Below are 20096 nucleotides of genomic sequence, written 5' to 3'. Positions count from 1 at the left end.
AACATTCCAAGCATCTGTTGTTTAGCAGTTCCTGTTTGTTCTTCTTGATCTACAAAGAGTCTCTGTGGATGAGTGCATAGAAAAGATAACAAGTAATCATGACTAAGGGAGGAACAAAATCAGCTGAGCGCTGATGCGGTCAAGAGGAGTTCCTTCATCTTCTTCTCCGTAGCCCCATAAAACTGTACTGCTCAGACACACACACATACAGAGGTTATAGTGGTTCAAACAAAGGAAGATACATTCTATAAGACAAATATATGATAACATTTATATACATTTCTCCAACATTTCCCTCCTGTTTATCATGTATTTGCTCAAATTCTCATATCATTCTATAACCACTTCCTTTCGGATTTTCAGTCAAGAATTATTATTGTTTGTTTTTTATATGAACACAAACACATTTACACTAAGAGTCAAATGTGACTTTTACTCATAGTCACCTGGTCTGGAAACAGATCAGGCAAATGGAGATCATCCTCCATGTCTATAGCTGTCTCCATCTCTCTCTCGTTCCCTTCCAGATCCAACTAACAAATACATTTGTGCCATTTTAGTTTCCATGGGTGAAATAGCTGCATTTATCATTTTGTTAAATAGACCCCCCACACAGGGAATAACACAACATCCACACAAGGTTACGATTGCTGCAAAAACAGCACTTGACATCAATAGAGATGACACCAAGGATTTGTACTTGCCAAACATATCAAGCCAACTGTCCCACCATGAGGTTTCCACTCCAGAGTGTTCCTTCATCTTACCATTCAGGGTGCGGAGGCCTTGAATGGCCTGAGTCAGGCTGCCATCAGCAGCAGTGTTGTTGGGAATGAAGGTACAGCATTGTTCTCCAAACACTGCACACACACCTCCTTCCTTTGTTAACAACATGTCCACCGCAATCCCATTTTGGTAAGCCATCAGGGACGTGGCTTTAAGTTGTTCTTTGACCGCTTCAAATCCAACTTGTGTCCAATTTCCCAAATTGTGAACATTGTAGTGGATGTAGTTAATCCTGTCTACGTTTTTATTGACGGTAATCCATGGAAATATGGATTCCCATCCAGCCGCAATCTAATTTACTAATTTCTATTCATCAGGCACGCCACAGAGAACATCAATGGCATCAATGTATATAGGATCCTTGTCTCCTAACCACTGTGCTTGTGTTCGGACCAATAGTCATATGGATAGAATTTCTATACGCCCAACTAACAATCCATGGTGCATGTACTGTCTTTGATGTGCTTCACTTTGGCCTATCTGTTAGTGTTGTTACATTAGTGGCAACTGTGTCTGCATTTTTGAGGTTATTAGTCTGATCCCATACAAGCAGCCCTATGTCCATTATGAACATAATAGTTATCTATCACTTACAAAATACTTTGCTCTTATTACCGTCATTTCACAGAGAACCTTAGGAGTTCCGCCTCTACTAGGATTGGTGTCTTGTACGTTCTTCACTGACCGTCAGGTATTTTCAGACTCTAAATGTCTGCACCCACCTTATTGTCAGACCTTTGCTCACCTTTCCCGTCGGGGTTTCTCTGCTGAAAGGACCTTTTTACAATGTTTCAAATTAATCCATGTTGATCTTTCAGTTACTTTTAGGGCTGTTTGTGTTGTCAATGATACTTAGTAGGGACCTTCCCACTTGGGTAAATGCCAGTGCTTCTTTTTGATGCTTTTGATGAGGACCCAATCTCCTGGTTGAACTAACTGAATCTCCTGCTGGGAGACAGTAGAATCCTCAGCAGGTTGACATATATTATTTTGCCTTTCCAACAAGCGTATAGTCAGCGAGATTAGCGTCATCATCAGCTTCCCATTGACTTTTGAAGTATGGTAGTCTATATGGTCTTCCAAATAAAATTTCAAATGGTGTTAATCCATTTGAAGCAGTTATATTAATATATAATTTAACGAGATCAAGACTTTGTGTCTTTGGTCTCCCTGTTTCCTCCATACACTTTTTGAGTCTATTTTTTATTGTTCCATTCATTCGTTCCACTAGTCCTGCGCTTTGAGGGTGGTAAGCACAATGATTTTTTAAGTTAATATGGAACATTGTTCCTATTTTTTGTATTATCCGGTTTACAAAATGAGAGCCATTATCACTATAAAGCGTGTCAGGTATACCATATCGTGGTATAATATCTTTACATAGTGCTTTTACCACCGTCAAGGCATCAGGATTCTTTGTTGGAAAGAGTTCTATCCATTTAGAAAATGCATCTATGATGACCAAACAAAATTTCCTTCCTTCGCTTTTGTTTAGCTCTATGAAGTCCATATGTATTACCTGGAAAGGATATTGCGGTGTTGGAAACCGACCGCGTCGCGGGCGAAAATTGCCTTTCGGATTGTGCTTTGCGCATGTTAGACAGGCTCTACAAACATTTTTTGAATATGCATTAAAGCCATAGGTGGTAAAATATTGATGTATCTGACTAACCATCCCTCCTGTTGAGACATGTGACACACCATGGCTCAAAATAGCCTCCCATCTATATACATTTTTGGAAAAATATGCTTCAAATTTTGGTCAACATAGATGGCATTTTTAAGTGTAGCCCCTTTTCTTTTCCAAATTTTAATTTCAGACTACGAATTTGTTATTGCATGCCTTTGAGAACCTCATTATCTAGGTGGTGTTGTGGTGCTGTCAATACGGTCATTTAATTTCCAGCAGTAACTTTAGTCATGTTATCTGCAAATGCATTTCCTTTTGTGGTTTTATTAGTGCCCGTTGGTGTGTGCAGCACATTTACAAATTGCAAGTTTTAATGGTAATTAAACAGCATCTAATAACTCCTGTAACAGGTGCGCATCTGTATCTGGCTTGCCTGTCAATGTTACCGTGCCCCTGCTTCTCCAATATTGGGCAAATGTGTGCACAGTAGCATATGCATATTGGCTATCGGTGCATATAGTTACTGTTTTATCTTTCATTCATTTACAGGCTTCCGTTAATGCAACTAATTCAGCTGCCTGAGTGTACTGAACTTGGCCATGCTAGCAGTCATGGCTTGTAAATAAATAGTGGGGCTTTCACAATACCCCCGGGGTAACCTTGTATAGGTGTAACGTTTTCCTCCAAAGGTAAAAGCAAACCAGAATTGGCTTTCTTTATCTACTGGTACTGAAAAGAAAGCATTGCTTATATCCACTACTGTAAAATAAGTGGCATCAGGCCTTAACGAATTTAAAAGCGTATGTGGATCAGGTACACATGGTGCTCTTTGAATCACTGCATTGTTTACCGCCTGTAATAGTAAACCTGTAATATCACTTCTGTCGACTCCTTCAGGTGTTTGCACCCAGTCAGTGGTTTGTTGTCCCAATTGTACTATTTCTGTTAAATCTTTCCATTTTTCACCTTTTGCCTTGTAGAGTGACACATGTGGTGTTCCTGCTATCGCAGTAGTTGATCCATCTGAATAGATGTAATCAATGAGTACAACTCCTGGTGTTGCTCGCCAATTGTTTTTCATATTCTGGATTTGGCCTAAAGTACCTCGGTAGTACAGAGTTATGTGTAAGTTGTCGCTAGTCATTGTGTCCTCAATATTTTGCAGTAACGCTTGTCCCTCCTGTAGACGATTGGTTCCCACTCTGAGGTGGTTTGTTTGGTATGTCCAATGAATAATAGTAGGAAGGGAATTCTTCCGCTTTTACTGCAAATGAGTCTTTTATTTCATGTTGCCTTTTAACAATGATGTTTCCATCGCTAGTTGGAACTAAAGCTAGTCCCAGGGCTGACAAGCCATCTCTCCACAGCAGATTGACAGGACATTTTGGTACCAACAAAATGGGCAACTGACATGCCTTTCCATACTGTTTGTGGTACTACTAGTACTACCACAGCAGGATTTACAACTCTTATAAATTGTTTTTGTTTTTGTTCATTGACTCAGAAGTGTCCCTTTCTTCTGCTGTGGGAGCAGGCTGGCCTAGTCACACAGTGTATGATTTCTTGGTGTTTATTTACTTTTAATTTTATTTATTTATTTATTTTTTAACAATTGCGTCCAATATGCCCTTCTTTTCCACAACACCAACAGCCTGACACATTTTGTCTAAATTGTCCTCTTCCAAATCCTCCTGTTTAGTGCGTTACTTTGAAAGTATATTTGACCTTCTTCATTTATGAAGGTATCTTCATTTTTAAGCCTAAGATTTTTCCTTTGTCATTTTCTTTCCCCATGTATGGCATGTTTAACATATTCTTCTAGCATGCCTGTTGCAAAATGTATGCAATATTTGAAGAACCAATTTCTTATAGCGTCTTTTGAATTAGCGTGTAACACATTTTTTAGCTGTTGTTATAACGACCCTGTGGGTCATCATTATCCCGTTAGCCACTTTGTTTTAAATACCGTTATCATTGTGGCTCTGTAAACATCAAATGTTTCATCTAGTTGTTGTTTAGTTCTACCCATGGCGGTGTCATCTGCTCTTTTTAGCAAACGTCGAGTGGTTCGGTTGATCAGGCCTTGCACTCGGTGTTCCAGTTCTCTGCTGTGTAATATCACTACACTGCTCCTCATATCGTGGTGGAGACACCAGCAAGAGAGGATCCAGTGAGGGTCTGCCTTGCTGTCTTTCTTCCCTACTTTACTCAGTCCTTTTAACATTTACTATCTTATTATCCTCTTCTCTATCTTTAACTTTCACTTCCTCAGTTCCTTCTCTCTTATTTTTAACTTCTCAACCTTCTGTTTCCACCTTTGCTGTTCCTTTTTTCTTTTCTTTTTACACACACGTTTCTTTTTTGTTTTTCTTTTCTTTTTCTCCTTCTTCTCTTTTTTGAGCTGTATTAAGCCAAAACTGTCTCTTCATATCCTTCTTTTTTCATCTTTTTATAATTATTTTCTTTTTATCATTATTTTTCATCCACTAAAGTATCTAGTCCTGTAACGACACTATTTTTGGGGAATTTAATTGGCCATCATACCCGTATTTAGACACCCATTTATCCATGTATTTTAACTTTGTTGAATCTTGTTTTTCAACGAATCGCCAGTCTTTACTCTGTAAGTTATCTTTATAGTTTGTTTTACTTTTTCCATTTCCCATTTTAATTCAATTTGGTCCCAGTTATGATGTTAATTCCTAGGGAATTCTAATAACTGGGGTTTTCTTTCTGTCAGTGAGGTGGTGAAAAATGGTCTTATTGTGGTAATTCTCAAGCTTCTACCCCAGTGGGGGCGGAGAATTCTTGCCTCTGCTTCCACAACAAGTCACCACTTACAATCTCACCGCTTTGGTATGAGATAAGTTTCTAGTGAAACTTCGTCTCCACTCACACTCACAAGCACACAACACGGAATTTAAATGCGCGTAGGACTCCGCCGTCCTGTTATTACCACGGAATTTGTCGGAATCCGGCATCCCTCTTTACCATGAAATTTATGGGAATCCGGTGTCCATCTTTACCACGGAATTTATCGGAATTCAGTGTCCATCTTTACCACGGAATTTATCGGAATTCGGTGTCCTTCAATTACTTGCCATTGACTAGTATTCACAAGGTTTCACTCTAAGCAGGCCTAGCGGGCTTTTATTGACTCTGCTTGTCTTTTCTTAAACACGTTTCACTCATTCTCTTTTAATCCCCCCTAAGGAAATATTACTCACCAAGTTGTCTTCCCTCTCCGAGGTATACCGTCAACCATCAGACTCCAGCCAGTGAGACGAGAGCCAGTCCCGGAAAGGGTCTGTTTGCCGTGGCCACGGTCTTTCTGGTTGTCGTTTCCTCAGCTGGAATCCTCAGGTGTTTTGGTATCTGGCTCGAAGGACCAAATTAATGTCAGGTTCAAGCAACCTAAAACATTCTAAACACAATAAGAAAGAAGAAAGAAGACAACGAGATTGCTTTTACTCGCGAGGAGAACAGACAGAGATAACATTTATATACATTTCTCCAACAAAAAGCTGTTTGCCAGCCTTGTGGTCCTGGACTTCAAACTCCTGTAGCGTCTGCCTGACGGTAGGAGTGTGAATAATGAGTGTTGTGGATGTGTGCTGTCCTTGATGAGGTTGTGTGTTTGGGCAACAGGTGGGGTACACCCTGGACTGGTGTCCAGCCAATGGCAGGGCACATTTAGACAAACACTCACATTCATACCTATGGACAATGTAGAGTCTCCAATGAAGCTAACATGCATGTTTTTGGAATGTAGGAGGAAACAGGAGTACCCAGAACCCCCCCCCCCCCCCCCACACACACACACACACACACGGGGAGAACATGCAAACTCCACACAGAAATGCCCAAGGGAGAATCCAACCCAGGTCTTCCCATCTCCAGACTGTTCCTGTGTTGGCTAACATGCTAACCACTAGACCACCGTGCAGCATTTTAGTTCAAATAGTAAGAAAAAAATATGTTTTTTTTCCAAGTCATAACATGATGAGAAACTAAATTTGGAAAATTAAAAGTTTTGGGGCTAAAGTTAAGAAGAAAGCTGAACAATTTGGAGAGATGAAGTGGAGGTGCACGTTTCTAGAACTACAGAACTTATTCCAAAGTGTCCACGTGGTAAAAAGCAGCATCCTTGCAACTAGCTGGGGTTTCAGCCATGTAGCCTTCAAATTAGTGTTCCCCAAACAACATCAGCGTGTGAAATGAGTAACGTAGCAGAAAACTTTAAAAAGGAATCCCAGCACTCCCCTGGGCCAGTCAGAACACATAGTCCTGTTTACATTACCTTGCTACATGTTCTGTGCAGTCAGGTAGAGATCCCAATATGCAGAGCCAGACACAATCCAGGTCAAAAATAATATCTTTAATTCCGTAGAGCAAGAATCAAGTAACGAAGGGATAGCAAAAAGTTCTGTGTCCAAACTGAGGTAGACGGTGCAACTAAAGTAGTAAAACAAAAAGGCACCGTGGAAAAAGGCAACAACTCACTGATGAGCAGACGGCGTCACAGGAGGCAAGGAGCACGTGGAACAGACTTTGAAATAACACAGCAATCATAAGGCCAAGAGCACAGGAGCAAACAAACTGGTGTTTCGCGGGCAGCATGCAAACCAGTAGTAACAATCCCACGTCGTCCTCCTGCAGCCATGTGGCTTAAGAGCCCTTGATGACCAAGTGGCTACAGGTGTGCCTCGTGGCGCCGCCCACTCAGGGAGTGAAGGGATCTAAAAAGTAACACAGGTCAAAAGGTGACAACACCAAAATGAACAACCCTAACAGTACCCCCCCCTCAATGGACGCCTCCTGGCGGCCTACCAGGCTTGTCAGGGAACCGTTTGTGAAAGTCAGAAATTAGAGAGGGGTCAAGAATAAGCTTACCGCCAATCCAGGAACGTTCCTCTGGACCGTATCCCTCCCACTCTACAAGATATTGGAAACCCCTACCCCTTCTCCGAGAGTTAAGGATCTTGTTAACAGAATAAGCGGGATGGCCGTCGACCAACCTAGGAGGAGGAGGTGACCTGACTGGAGGGCTGAGAGGACTAGTAGAGACTGGCTTGAGACGGGAGACATTGAAAACAGGATGGATATTAAGAGATGCAGGGAGCTGGAGCTTGACTGCGTTAGGGTTGATGACTCGTTCCACTGTGAATGGGCCGATGTATCTAGGGGCCAGTTTCTTGGAAGTAGCTGCCAGAGGGATGTCCTTTGATGATAACCAGACCTTCTCACCGGGTCTATAACTTGGAGCTGGGTTGCGGTGGCGATTCGCTAGACGTTGGTTCCGCTCTGAAGTGCGTCTTAGGGCTGCTCTGGTGTTGCGCCAGGCACGGCGGACACGGCGTAGGTGCTGGAGCACAGAGGGAACGGCCACATTAGATTCCAGGGATGGAAAAGCTGGGGGCTGGTAGCCGTACACAGAATAGAATGGGGAAACACCTGTAGCAGAACTGACCAAGGAATTGTGAGCATATTCCACCCAGGGAAGATGTGTAGCCCATGAAGCAGGTTGTTGGTGGCAGATGCAGCGGAGTACTGTCTCCAGGTCTTGGTTGGTTCTCTCTGTCTGTCCGTTTGATTGCGGATGATAGCCCGAAGACATGCTAGTGGTTGCACCTAGGGCTTCACAAAAACACTTCCACACGGCAGAGGTAAACTGAGGGCCCCTGTCGGAAACAATGTCCAAAGGTATGCCATGGGGGCGGAAAACATGGAGGATTAGAAGTTTGGCCGTGTCCAATGCAGATGGGAGTTTGGGGAGGGGAACAAAATGGGCCATCTTGGAGAAACGGTCAACTATAGTAAAGATCACAGAGTTGTTGTCAGAGGGGGGCAGTCCACAAACAAAATCCACTGAAATGTGTGACCAAGGGCGGAGGGGTAATGGGAGTGGGCGGAGAAGTCCAGCCGGAGCCTGGTGGGAAGCCTTACTGCGTGCACACACTGGGCAGGCCGCCACAAACTGCTTCGTGTCCACTCGACAGGACGGCCACCAAAAACGTTGACCAAGCAGGAACAGGGTGCGGTGGAAGCCTGGATGGCAAGCAATCCTGGAACTGTGTGCCCAGGTCAGAACCTCCGAGCGCAGTGTAGGGGTGACGTATAGCAGGCCAGGTGGACACTTCGCTGGGGGGGTAATGTCCTTGAGGGCATCTGTCACTCTGCTCTCAACCTCCCATTGGAGAGCGCCCAGGATCCGGGTCTGTGGAAGGATGGGTTCAGCCTCAGTGATCTCTGAAGAAGGGGAAAAGAGTCTGGAGAGGGCATCCGGTTTACTGTTACGAGAGCCAGGGCGGTATGTAATGGTGAAATTGAACCTAGCTAGAAATAGGGACCACCGTGCCTGGCGAGGGTTAAGTCGTCGTGCGGAGCGGAGGTAGGCTAGGTTTTTGTGGTCAGTAAATACAATGAAAGGGTGGGTGGAGCCCTCCAACCAATCTCTCCACTCCTGTAAGGCTAAGACGACGGCCAACAGTTCCCTATTGCCTATGTCATAATTACTTTCGGCAGGTGAGAGACGGCGTGAAAAGAAGGCACAGGGGCGGAGTTTACGGTCAGTGGAAGAACGTTGTGAGAGCACGGCCCCGACCCCGGAATCTGAGGCATCAACTTCCACAATAAACTGGCGAGAGGGGTCAGGATGGGTGAGGACGTTGGAACTTATAAACAAGGATTTAAGCTTTTTAAATGCCGCGTCTGCCTCTGGGGTCCAGACAAATGAGACTTTAACGGATGTAAGCTTAGTGAGAGGTTCTGCGACTCGACTAAAGTTGCGAATAAATCTACGGTAAAAATTGGCGAAGCCCAGGAACCTCTGCAGCTGCTTCCTTGTTATAGGAGTGGGCCAATCGACCACGGCTTGTATCTTAGCCGGATCAGCTTTGAGTCGCCCTTTCTCCACAATGAACCCCAGGAAAGACGTCGACTCGGAGTGAAAATCACACTTCTCCGCCTTCACAAATAACCGGTTTTCCAGGAGTCGCTGCAGTACTAGTCTAACGTGATGTATGTGTTCATGAAGGGAAGGGGAAAAAATCAGGATGTCGTCCAAGTACACGAACACAAAGCGGCCTAGCATGTCACGTAGCACATCATTGATCAGATTCTGAAACACTCCGGGGGCGTAAGTGAGGCCGAACGGCATAACTAGGTACTCAAAATGCCCCATAGGGGTGTTGAATGCCGTTTTCCACTCGTCCCCCTCTCTAATTCTGACTAGGTGGTACGCGTTCCGAAGGTCCAATTTAGAAAAAATGACAGAGGAGTGAAGTGAGGAGAACGCGGAGTCAATAAGAGGAAGTGGGTATTTATTCTTGATGGTTATGTCATTTAGTGCCCGATAATCAATGCATGGTCTTAATGAACCATCCTTTTTGTCCACAAAGAAAAACCCGGCACCTAGAGGTGAGGAGGAAGGGCGAATGTGTCCGGCTGCAAGGGAGGTGGAGATGTAATTTTCAAGGGCTGCGCGTTCAGGATTGGAGATGTTAAACAGTCGGGAGGTGGGTAACTTAGCTCCTGGTAGGAGGTCAACGGCACAGTCATAAGGTCGATGGGGTGGGAGCTCCATAGCCCTGTCCTTACTGAATACCTCCTTGAGGTCATGATATTCTTTTGGAACTTGAGAAAGGTCAATCTGTTCAGTGGGTGAAAAGTGAGCCAAGGGTGCATGAACGGACGCGGAACGGAGGCAGTGGGAATGGCAGTACTGACTCCAATTGGTAATAGCAAGTCTAGACCAATCAATATAAGGATTGTGAATCTTGAGCCAAGTGAGGCCTAGGACTAGAGGTGCCGAACGAGAAGGTACTACAAAGAATCTCAGCTTCTCAAAATGATTACCGGAGACTCTTCGGGTAAGTGTCTCGGTTTGGTGAGTAACGTGAGCCAAAACGCGCCCGTCGAGCGAACGAACCACTTTGGCCTCCTTAAGACAGAACACAGGGATGTTATGCAGGTTAACAAAGTTGTAATCCAAAAAACAGTCATCTGCCCCAGAGTCAACAAGTGCACAGATATTAAGGCAGTTCTCCTCCCAGGCGAGTGTACCTTTCAGTTGAAGGCGCCCTGGCGACGCCTCGACGGTAGACTGGCCCACGGTGAATGCTCCTCCAGTGGAGGTTGGACGTCCTGCAGGTCGAGCAGGACACTTGGAGATGACATGATCAGCACGGCCGCAGTATAGACAGAGATGCAGGCGCAGCCGGCGTGTCCGCTCGGCCGGAGTAAGACGACCACCTCCCAGTTGCATGGGTTCCTCAGTGGGTGCTGGACCAAGGACTGCTGCGCTGGGAACCACATCTGGAGTTGCTGGTTGTAGGATGGAGATGGAAGATGACTGGGTGCAAGTAGGACTTCGTTTCTCTGCATGGTGCTCTGCCTTGCGCTCATTGATGCGGTCGTCGAGCTTGATGGCGAGGGAAATGAGCTGCTCCAGTGACTCAGTCTCATCTTTCGTTACGAGCTCATCCTTTATATTAGAGTTCAAGCTGGCTAGAAAAATATCACAGAGGGCTGTAGTGTTCCAGCCACTCTCTGCTGCGAGAATGCGAAAGTTTATTGAGTGGTCTGCCACGGAAGCCTTGTGCTGGCGTAGAGCCATCAGACGGCTGGCTGCCTGGCGCCTTCTTAAGGGGTGGTCAAACACCTTGCGGAACTCAGAAATGAAGCCAGATAAAGTGTCCCGTAGCTCCGGACGATTCTCTAATATAGCCAGTGCCCACTCAGCAGCTCTCTCCGACAGGAGACTGACCATAAAGGCTACTCTTGCTCGGCAGGTGGGGTAGGTGAGGGGTTGCTGGTCAAATACCAGTTGGCATTGGTGTATGAATTGTTTGCATTTCCCACGGTCGCCAGCGTACCTTGAAGGGTGAGGAATTACTGGTTCCTTGAAGCCACTGGTAGAGGAATAAGGGACAGATGGCAGCAACTGGGGAGGAGTGACTATGCCATCAGCTGGAGCCGACAAGGTGGAGCTTGTTCCCTCGCTGACGAGCCGGTCCACGTTGCTGGAGATGGACTGGAGAAGCGTGGACATATCCCTGATAGCCAAATGATGTTCGCTAATCATACTTCCATGTGCCTTGAGTGCAGCATGCACCGGGTCAGACTCTGCGGGATCTGTTTGCATGGTGGGATTGTTCTGTTATGTGCAGTCAGGTAGAGATCCCAATATGCAGAGCCAGACACAATCCAGGTCAAAAATAATATCTTTAATTCCGTAGAGCAAGAATCAAGTAACGAAGGGATAGCAAAAAGTTCTGTGTCCAAACTGAGGTAGACGGTGCAACTAAAGTAGTAAAACAAAAAGGCACCGTGGAAAAAGGCAACAACTCACTGATGAGCAGACAGCGTCACAGGAGGCAAGGAGCACGTGGAACAGACTTTGAAATAACACAGCAATCATAAGGCCAAGAGCACAGGAGCAAACAAACTGGTGTTTCGCGGGCAGCATGCAAACCAGTAGTAACAATCCCACGTCCTCCTCCTGCAGCCATGTGGCTTAAGAGCCCTTGATGACCAAGTGGCTACAGGTGTGCCTCGTGGCGCCGCCCACTCAGGGAGTGAAGGGATCTAAAAAGAAACACAGGTCAAAAGGTGACAACACCAAAATGAACAACCCTAACACTACATCCCCTTTGGAAAAGGACACCCCCCCCCACCTCAAAAGCGGATGGAGCCTCCTCACAGCTGCAGGACTGTCAACATCCCAGACTGGAGTGTATTCCACCCTGAGGACGTGAAGGAGGACAGCAGAGGTGACCTCATCACATCCACCGGCCAACGCCAGTCACATGTTGGCATGATGCGAGCCGTGTGCTCAACATGTCCGTGCACGAGCACACTGCTGAGACACATCATCCATAGACTCTCCCACACTAGCACTTCCCATCCAGGACTAGCAGGTCAACAGAGGATGCCATAGCCACAGTCCTTCACACCACCCTGACCCTCCTACGCCAGGCTTCTATTCAGCATCCAATGCCATCATCCCCAACAAAAGCCAACAAGGTGGGCCTGCCACGTTCAAGGACTTCCTCAGTCACCATCCAGAGACTCAAGTGGGGCCTCACCTCTCCTCAGCACTCAGCATCAACACCGGCTTTGCACCCTGTACACCAGATTCACCGTGCACAGTGTGCCCCCCACACCAGACTTCCAACCAGTCAGCTAGTAAAACATAAACGACATGGATGTCATGCCAACATGGAAGCAGCAAACACATCATACTTTATACTGAGAATACGGCGGCCAATTCAGAGGTCACTGTACACAATATATACATGTGTTGTATGATCAATGTGTTCTATGAAAGCACTATTGCTAGCATATGTTAGCCAGAGGTCACTGTATACAATATATACATGTGTTGTATGATCAATGTGTTCTATGAAAGCATTATTGCTAGCATATGTTAGCCAGAGGTCACTGTATACAATATATACATGTGTTGTATGATCAATGTGTTCTATGAAAGCATTATTACTAGCATATGTTAGCCAGAGGTCACTGTATACAATACATACATGTGTTGTATGATCAATGTGTTCTATGAAAGCACTATTGCTAGCATATGTTAGCCTGGGGTCACTGTATACAATACATACATGTGTTGTATGATCAGTGTTCTATGAAAGCACTATTGCTAGCATATGTTAGCCAGAGGTCACTGTATACAATACATACATGTGTTGTATGATCAATGTGTTCTATGAAAGCACTATTGCTAGCATATGTTAGCCAGAGATCACTGTATACAATACATACATGTGTTGTATGATCAGTGTTCTATGAAAGCACTATTGCTAGCATATGTTAGCCAGAGGTCACTGTATACAATACATACATGTGTTGTATGATCAATGTGTTCTATGAAAGCACTATTGCTAGCATATGTTAGCCAAAGGTCACTGTATACAATACATACATGTGTTGTATGATCAGTGTTCTATGAAAGCACTATTGCTAGCATATGTTAGCCAGAGGTCACTGTATACAATACATACATGTGTTGTATGATCAGTGTTCTATGAAAGCACTATTGCTAGCATATGTTAGCCAGAGGTCACTGTATACAATACATACATGTGTTGTATGATCAATGTGTTCTATGAAAGCACTATTGCTAGCATATGTTAGCCAGAGGTCACTGTATACAATACATACATGTGTTGTATGATCAGTGTTCTATGAAACGTTTGTCTGTTGAAACAATGAGCAATCGTAAACGGAGCCATGTGTGAATTGTCAGTAAAGTTTTCATTCTTAATGGAGTTCATTTCAAAAGACTCTTTTACATATTTTATGATTTTGTCCTGTTTTGTGTTCTATATTAGCTTGGCTAGATCACCCTGCTACCTCATTATACTTCAGGCTTTACAATAAATACATTACATTCTTGTATTCATATTCATAATTCATTTCATGAATAAGTGATTTCAGTGTCTTGTATTTTCTATGCTACGATATGAAATACACAACTTCTTTAAATGTACCACACGTTAGGTGAATTTACACAAAGTATCACCGATACCAGCCTGAATTTGACTCCGTATCGGAGTGGAAACTAAATCAGCGGTTCCACGCAGGCGTGTGTTAAGTGAAAGAACAAAGAGCTGCTCGCACACACTGATCTGTATTATATATCTGGATAGACCATTGGTCAATGACTTGTGAAGCCACATGGCTGCCATATTGCTACTCACAAGAAACACTTGTCGGACAATGACTTATGTGAGAACTTGTGAGTTGTTAAGTGTGTTGTTAGTTTGTTAGCCACTCACACTAAATGCAAGGTTAGTCTTCACACTAATCTCGCACAGCAGGTGTGCTTGAGCTTAGTCATAAGGACTCGTATGATCATTTTTAAACATTCTGTGGATATCATACCATACCTGAGTCATAAGGGCTTTACATGGGGGGCTGTGGGGGCTATGTAAACAAACAACCACCACTAGACTACTAAATCATTTGTGTTGCTTGCAAATATAAAAAAATACATTTTTTTTTGTTGTTGTTTACCCGAATTTCAAATGAACCCCCATATGGAGACAATGTTTATATATTATTACATATTATATTACATATTATTCCTGTGGTTTTTGTTCAAATATATTTCTATATCAGAAAAGAGCTTATTTCTATTTCATAACACAAACAAAAAAATCATGAAAATGTGAAATGATTTTAAAACTTGTCTCTTTGATGATTCATATTTTGTACAGACGAGAGCATAGTGAAAAGCATAGTCAAAACCCTTATGACTCAGGTATGGTTTGATATCCACAGAATGTTTAAAAATGATCATACGAGTCCTTATGACTAAGCTCAAGCACACCTGCTGTGCGAGGTTAGTGTGAAGACTAACCTTGCATTTAGTGTGAGTGGCTAACAAACTAACAACACACTTAACAACTCACAAGTTCAAGATTCAAGATTCAAGAGAGTTTTATTGTCATGTGCATGGTAAAACAGCAGTTATACCATGCAATGAAAATCTTATTCTGTTCATTCTCCCAAGAAAAGAAAGAAAACACAAGAAAGAATAAGAACATAAGAAACATAAACACATAAACATAAATACCAATAAATTAAGCAACAAAAACAGAAGAGACATTAATACAAATAAATAAATAAATAAAGTGCTTTGAGGGTGTGCTTGTGTTGCGTGCGGCATGTGTGAGTGCTTCGTTGAGAAGCCTGATGGCCTGTGGGTAAAAGCTGTTTGCCAGCCTTGTGGTCCTGGACTTCAAACTCCTGTAGCGTCTGCCTGACGGTAGGAGTGTGAATAATGAGTGTTGTGGATGTGTGCTGTCCTTGATGAGGTTGTGTGTTCTTCGTAGGACTCTAGTTTTATAAATGTCTTGCAGTGAGGGGAGGGCTGCCCCAACAATGTTCTGTGAGGTCTTGATCACCCGCTGGAGTGCCTTCCTATCATGTGTTGTACAGTTACCGTACCAAACAGTGATGGAGGCGGTAAGGACACTTTCCATAGTGCATCTGTAGAAGCAACTCAGGATTGTGGTGGACATGCCAAATTTCCTCAGTCTTCTCAGGAAGTACAGTCTCCTTTGGGACTTCTTCAGAATTTGTTGGGTGTTGTGAGACCAGGTGAGGTCCTCACTGATGTGTGTGCCAAGGAACTTGAAGGTTTTCACCCTCTCCACCTCAGTCTCATCAATAAACAGGGGTCTATGCGGCTCCTTTTCCCTTGTTCTTGGGTCGATGATCATCTCTTTAGTCTTATCTGTATTGAGAAGGAGATTGTTATCACGACACCAAGCTATGAGGTCCGCCACCTCTCTTCTGTATGATGTTTCAACACCACCAGTGATCAGTCCGATGACTGTAGTGTTCTCACATAAGTTCTCACATAAGTCATTGTCCGACAAGTGTTTCGTTGGAGTGCAATATAGCCGCCATGTGGCTTCACAAGTCATTGACCAATGGGATATCCAGATACAGTCAAACTTGTCTATAGTGGCCACTAGAGGGAGTTTGCAAAAGTGGCCGCTATAGACAGGTTGGCATCCAGTTTGAATGTTGACCAGTAGAGGGAAAAAAATGAAAAAAAAAGGGAAAATAATAATGTTGACCAGTAGAGGGCACTGCGGACTGCGGATAAAAGTTGTACAGCACTACTAGGCTTGTTATTATCATGGTTCATGGTTTTAATCCTGAACATGCATATGAGTCAAACAGTAGCACATCACATAGTACAATTCACAATTTTGCATGTCCAAAAAGGAGTAGGAAGAAGCAAAGCTTATTTAATCCTACCCCTCATCAGTTTCACATCAGTTGCAATACATTTATTCACCTCTTGTTCTTCCAAGTGTACTTTGTAGGTCTACATGACAATGTAGTGCAATCATAGCCAAGGTTTTTACTTACTAAAAGGAAGCTAGAGGCTTAATAATAACTGATAGAATATATCCACCACCCACAGAACAAAGCTGTGCTAGTAATGTCTTACGCTTGTTTTTAATATTTTACTTTTTATACGGCAGAGTGTCATTACAGCTTTAGTTCATCAGGAAGTGACGGGAAGTGACGGTGGGCGTCCCGAGCAGGAGAGCTAGGCTCAGTGCTAGCTGTGAGTTTGGAGAGAGTTGGGAAGTGTGTTTATGTTGGCGTGGATGTAAAGTCCTGCAGTGTTCTCCGCTGTTAATAAAGCCATTAAAGTGCATCGGTGACCTGAGTCTGTCCTTCCCCACAACAAGCGGCATTACAGTATTGACCAGTGCACACCAGGAAATAAACGGTGTCATTTCTTACAGGCATTGACTGGACAGCTATGTAGTGGGGCTTGTTTAACCTTTGCCTTGTGGGCAAGCAGGAAGGAGAGACGATGCTGAGAGATGTGTGTGTGTTCTGAGCTGCTGTCTGGTGGCCGCGTTCAAGAAATAAAGTTGGCAGAAGCAACAGGAGAAGTTTCCTTCTTTGCTTCGGAGCTGAATAACACTGACAAGTTAACAGACTAGTAGCGAACGGAAAAGAAGACGGCTTTGTTTGTGTTGAATACAGAAGATGAGGACTTTGATGGATTTGTGGATGAGGATTGATGAAAAATAACATGAGTACATTCTAAAATACTTCAATTAAGTACAACCCAACTCAGTTTTGCTCCCGCTGCCGCATGCATGCTAGCGTTTTTTTTATTGTAGCGTCGCTGGGAGCATGTCCTGTTCCCAGCCTACTTTGCGGTAATGTTTTGGTGCAAATGCTCTTAAAGTTACATGTTTGACCAGGAAATAGCAAGCTCAAAAGAAGACGGCTTTTTTATGTGGAACAACTGACAGTTTGTGTGGATCTTGTGAATGATTGTGACTGAGCTAGGACTCAGTAATTAAAGTCGACACACGACGGCTTCATTGACTGAAAAACTAAACTTTTTTGTGCATGAAGCTTCTATTTGAGTCGGTAATTTGGCCGCTATATGCGGTCAGATATTGACCAAGGGAGACAAAATGGGTGGCCGCTGGCCGCGTTGGACAGGTGACTGCTATACACAGGGTCTATAACATGTACATTTGCTGGGGGGGATTTTTCAGTGGCTGCTATAGGCAGGTGGCCATTCAATAAAAGGTGGCCGCTAAGACAGGTTTGACTGTATATTAGTACAGATCATGTGTGCCAATGTAGTCTGCTACGTACGAGGTGTGAGTGCTAAGATGGCCTCTCATGCGTGCCTGTGGCGTCAGCGGCTTGCACGGGCGCGAGCGAGGTGTGATCCAGATTTTTTTTCGTACAGATCAGTGCTCGCACACCTCCCCCGTTTAGCACCCTGTCACTATGGAAACACGACTGGTTCTGCACGTGTACAAAATGTACGTCACTTCCTCCACTCCCCGAGTTTTACCACAGAGCCGATGAGACGTCACGTGCTGAGATATTATCTATTTATCAACATAAATGGGCAATAGCCATACTTTTAGAGCTTATGTCACATACTGCACATTTGAGCACGTGGCAGCATGAAGCCCAACGCACGCACGCAAACACCAGCATGCAGAGTTGTGTCCCTCTGTGGAACATTAGCATTTATGACACACGACGTGCACAAGCAGCTTGGTGACTAAATAACAATATGCACCACATCCATTTGGATAACAAATATCACCTTCTTTGTCATGGACCTATTTACTACGGTTATCGGTTATCCTTGGTCCACTGCAGTTTTGCAGAAACAATGGATAATCCTACCAGTTGTAGTACCATGCACCGGTCAGCAGAGGGCTTGTTGCTCCTGAACTGGTCCTGGCGCATGCGCAGTTCACAGGTTCCATGGGTGGCTCGCCATCTTTATCTCAAGCACATGTGCTCCTGCACATGTTCTCTTATGTCGATCTATCGCGATAGTTCTTCAACCCAATCTAATTGGCCTATCATAAACAACATGAAATATGCATAAATATATCAAATAAACCAGTGGATAGTGTTACAATAAAGAACACGTCACTTTCGTCTCTTAATTAGTGCTCGTTAACAAGTGCTGTCGCCGAAATGAGGGAAGGAACAATACACTTGCAACAGTATAGTATGTTAACTATTGAAAATACACCATAACTTCACCACAAAACATAACCACTATATTATCTCACATCACTTTCAAACAAAATAAAATACATTTCTTTCACTCACCAAGTCCCGTTCTAGAAAATAAAACATCTCCAAAACAGGAACACGGTGGAAAATCAAAAATAACTTCTTTGCACTTTCTTCAGACAACAAAAATAGTATTTAGACACGTTTTCATATTGTTCTGGAAAGTTTCCTGCTCTTCTCCTTCTGCTGCGCACTATGTGCTGACTGCGTAATGTTCTCCCTCCTCTGCACAGGAAATGGAGCTAGTCACATGGGTTACGTAGCAACGTACCCTTTCAAAATAAAAGTCCCATTTCCGTAATTCAAACGTAAATTACAATAACCAATGAATTTACATTCTTTTCATATTTTAACAGGTTTTAAACAACATAGATTATTACACATATTTACAGATTATATAACCATATTGTCTCATATTGTTTCTTCATACAAAGTATTTATTGCTGTTTTTATTAACAGGCTTTTACTTTTGAGCATCCAGTTAACCTGGGTTACACCTGGTTTTTGTACCATTTTGTGTTTTGGAGTAAACTGTTGTTATGCAGAAATGTTGTGTCTTCCTCTGCATCCTGGAATCCTGCCAGCCTGTGACATGATCAGTGATTCCTTGAGTTAGGGCGCCTCGTGTCATGGAGAATATTTTTGGTAACTCAGCTGAGGTCCAGGGGCCGGAGTGTGCTATCACTGGTCCCCAAGAGTCGCACATATCAACTGTGAATTCACACAAAGACAGACGCTTTCTTTTTTGTCCAAAATTCTACCTGAAAGTGTTCTTACTTCCTGCCACATAGTACACGCTATCTGGCTGGAGCCCCCCTCCCCCGAGTCCTGCTGACAGGCCTTCCATTATTGTATTTCAGACAGGAAGCGTTTCCCACGCACCCAGCAATGAGTCTGCCTTTAGATCCTCCCATGGTGCTGTGTGTACTTCCTTCTCAGGACCCTCCTTGTTGGTATCAGCAACCTGCAACCAAGCATTGTCATGCATCATAATATGTGCCATAGCTCATTTTCGCCAGGGCCCCCGTGGGCCTCCATGGGCCGGCAGTACGTCCAGGAACCCCGTTTTGGCTGTTTACAGCACACCTAGCAGCCACAAGGGCTAATGGAAGTGTGCACACCCAAGTCACGTTTGAGTCCTGCATCATTTTTGCCATTTTATTTTGGAGGTTTAGATTCATCCTTTGACCTTTGCCCTGTGATTGAGGATGGTATACTGAGCCTACGGCCTTTTGTGCTGTTTGCAAATACATTTTAGAAATGTTTACCGTTGTCAGATCAAACTAGTCTAGGAAACCCAGGCGTTGGAATGCAATGGTTTATCATCCTCTTTCCTGCACGGGTACACTTGCTTTCAACTTTTCCTCACTTGTGTCTGCCATGTGAGGATGGTACCGGCCTGCATGCTAGGCTAAAAGCTAGAGCGACGAGGCCACCGCTACCAAGCCTGCTGCTAGCCAACGTCCGCTCTCTTGAAAACAAGATGGACGAACTACGAGCAAGGATTACAGCTCAACGTGAGATCAGGGAATGCTGTGTCCTCACCTTCACAGAAACC

General features: G+C 44.0%; 1 long non-coding RNA gene across 1 annotated transcript; it reads right to left on the bottom strand.

The window, feature by feature from the left end:
• Nucleotides 1-487: 487 nt before the first annotated feature.
• LOC129194315 (uncharacterized) lies at nt 488-18754 on the bottom strand. The gene is made up of 3 exons (XR_008573745.1): nt 18575-18754; nt 18137-18315; nt 488-5840 (listed from the first exon to the last, which is right to left on the bottom strand). It is a non-coding gene; the product is annotated as an uncharacterized LOC129194315 (long non-coding RNA).
• Nucleotides 18755-20096: the final 1342 nt, after the last annotated feature.

The sequence above is a fragment of the Dunckerocampus dactyliophorus genome, chromosome 14 (assembly GCF_027744805.1).
Source record: "Dunckerocampus dactyliophorus isolate RoL2022-P2 chromosome 14, RoL_Ddac_1.1, whole genome shotgun sequence".
Classification (NCBI taxonomy): Eukaryota; Metazoa; Chordata; class Actinopteri; order Syngnathiformes; family Syngnathidae; genus Dunckerocampus; species Dunckerocampus dactyliophorus.
Note: the sequence above shows the minus strand (reverse complement) of the source record. Positions and strands in the feature narration are given on the sequence as shown.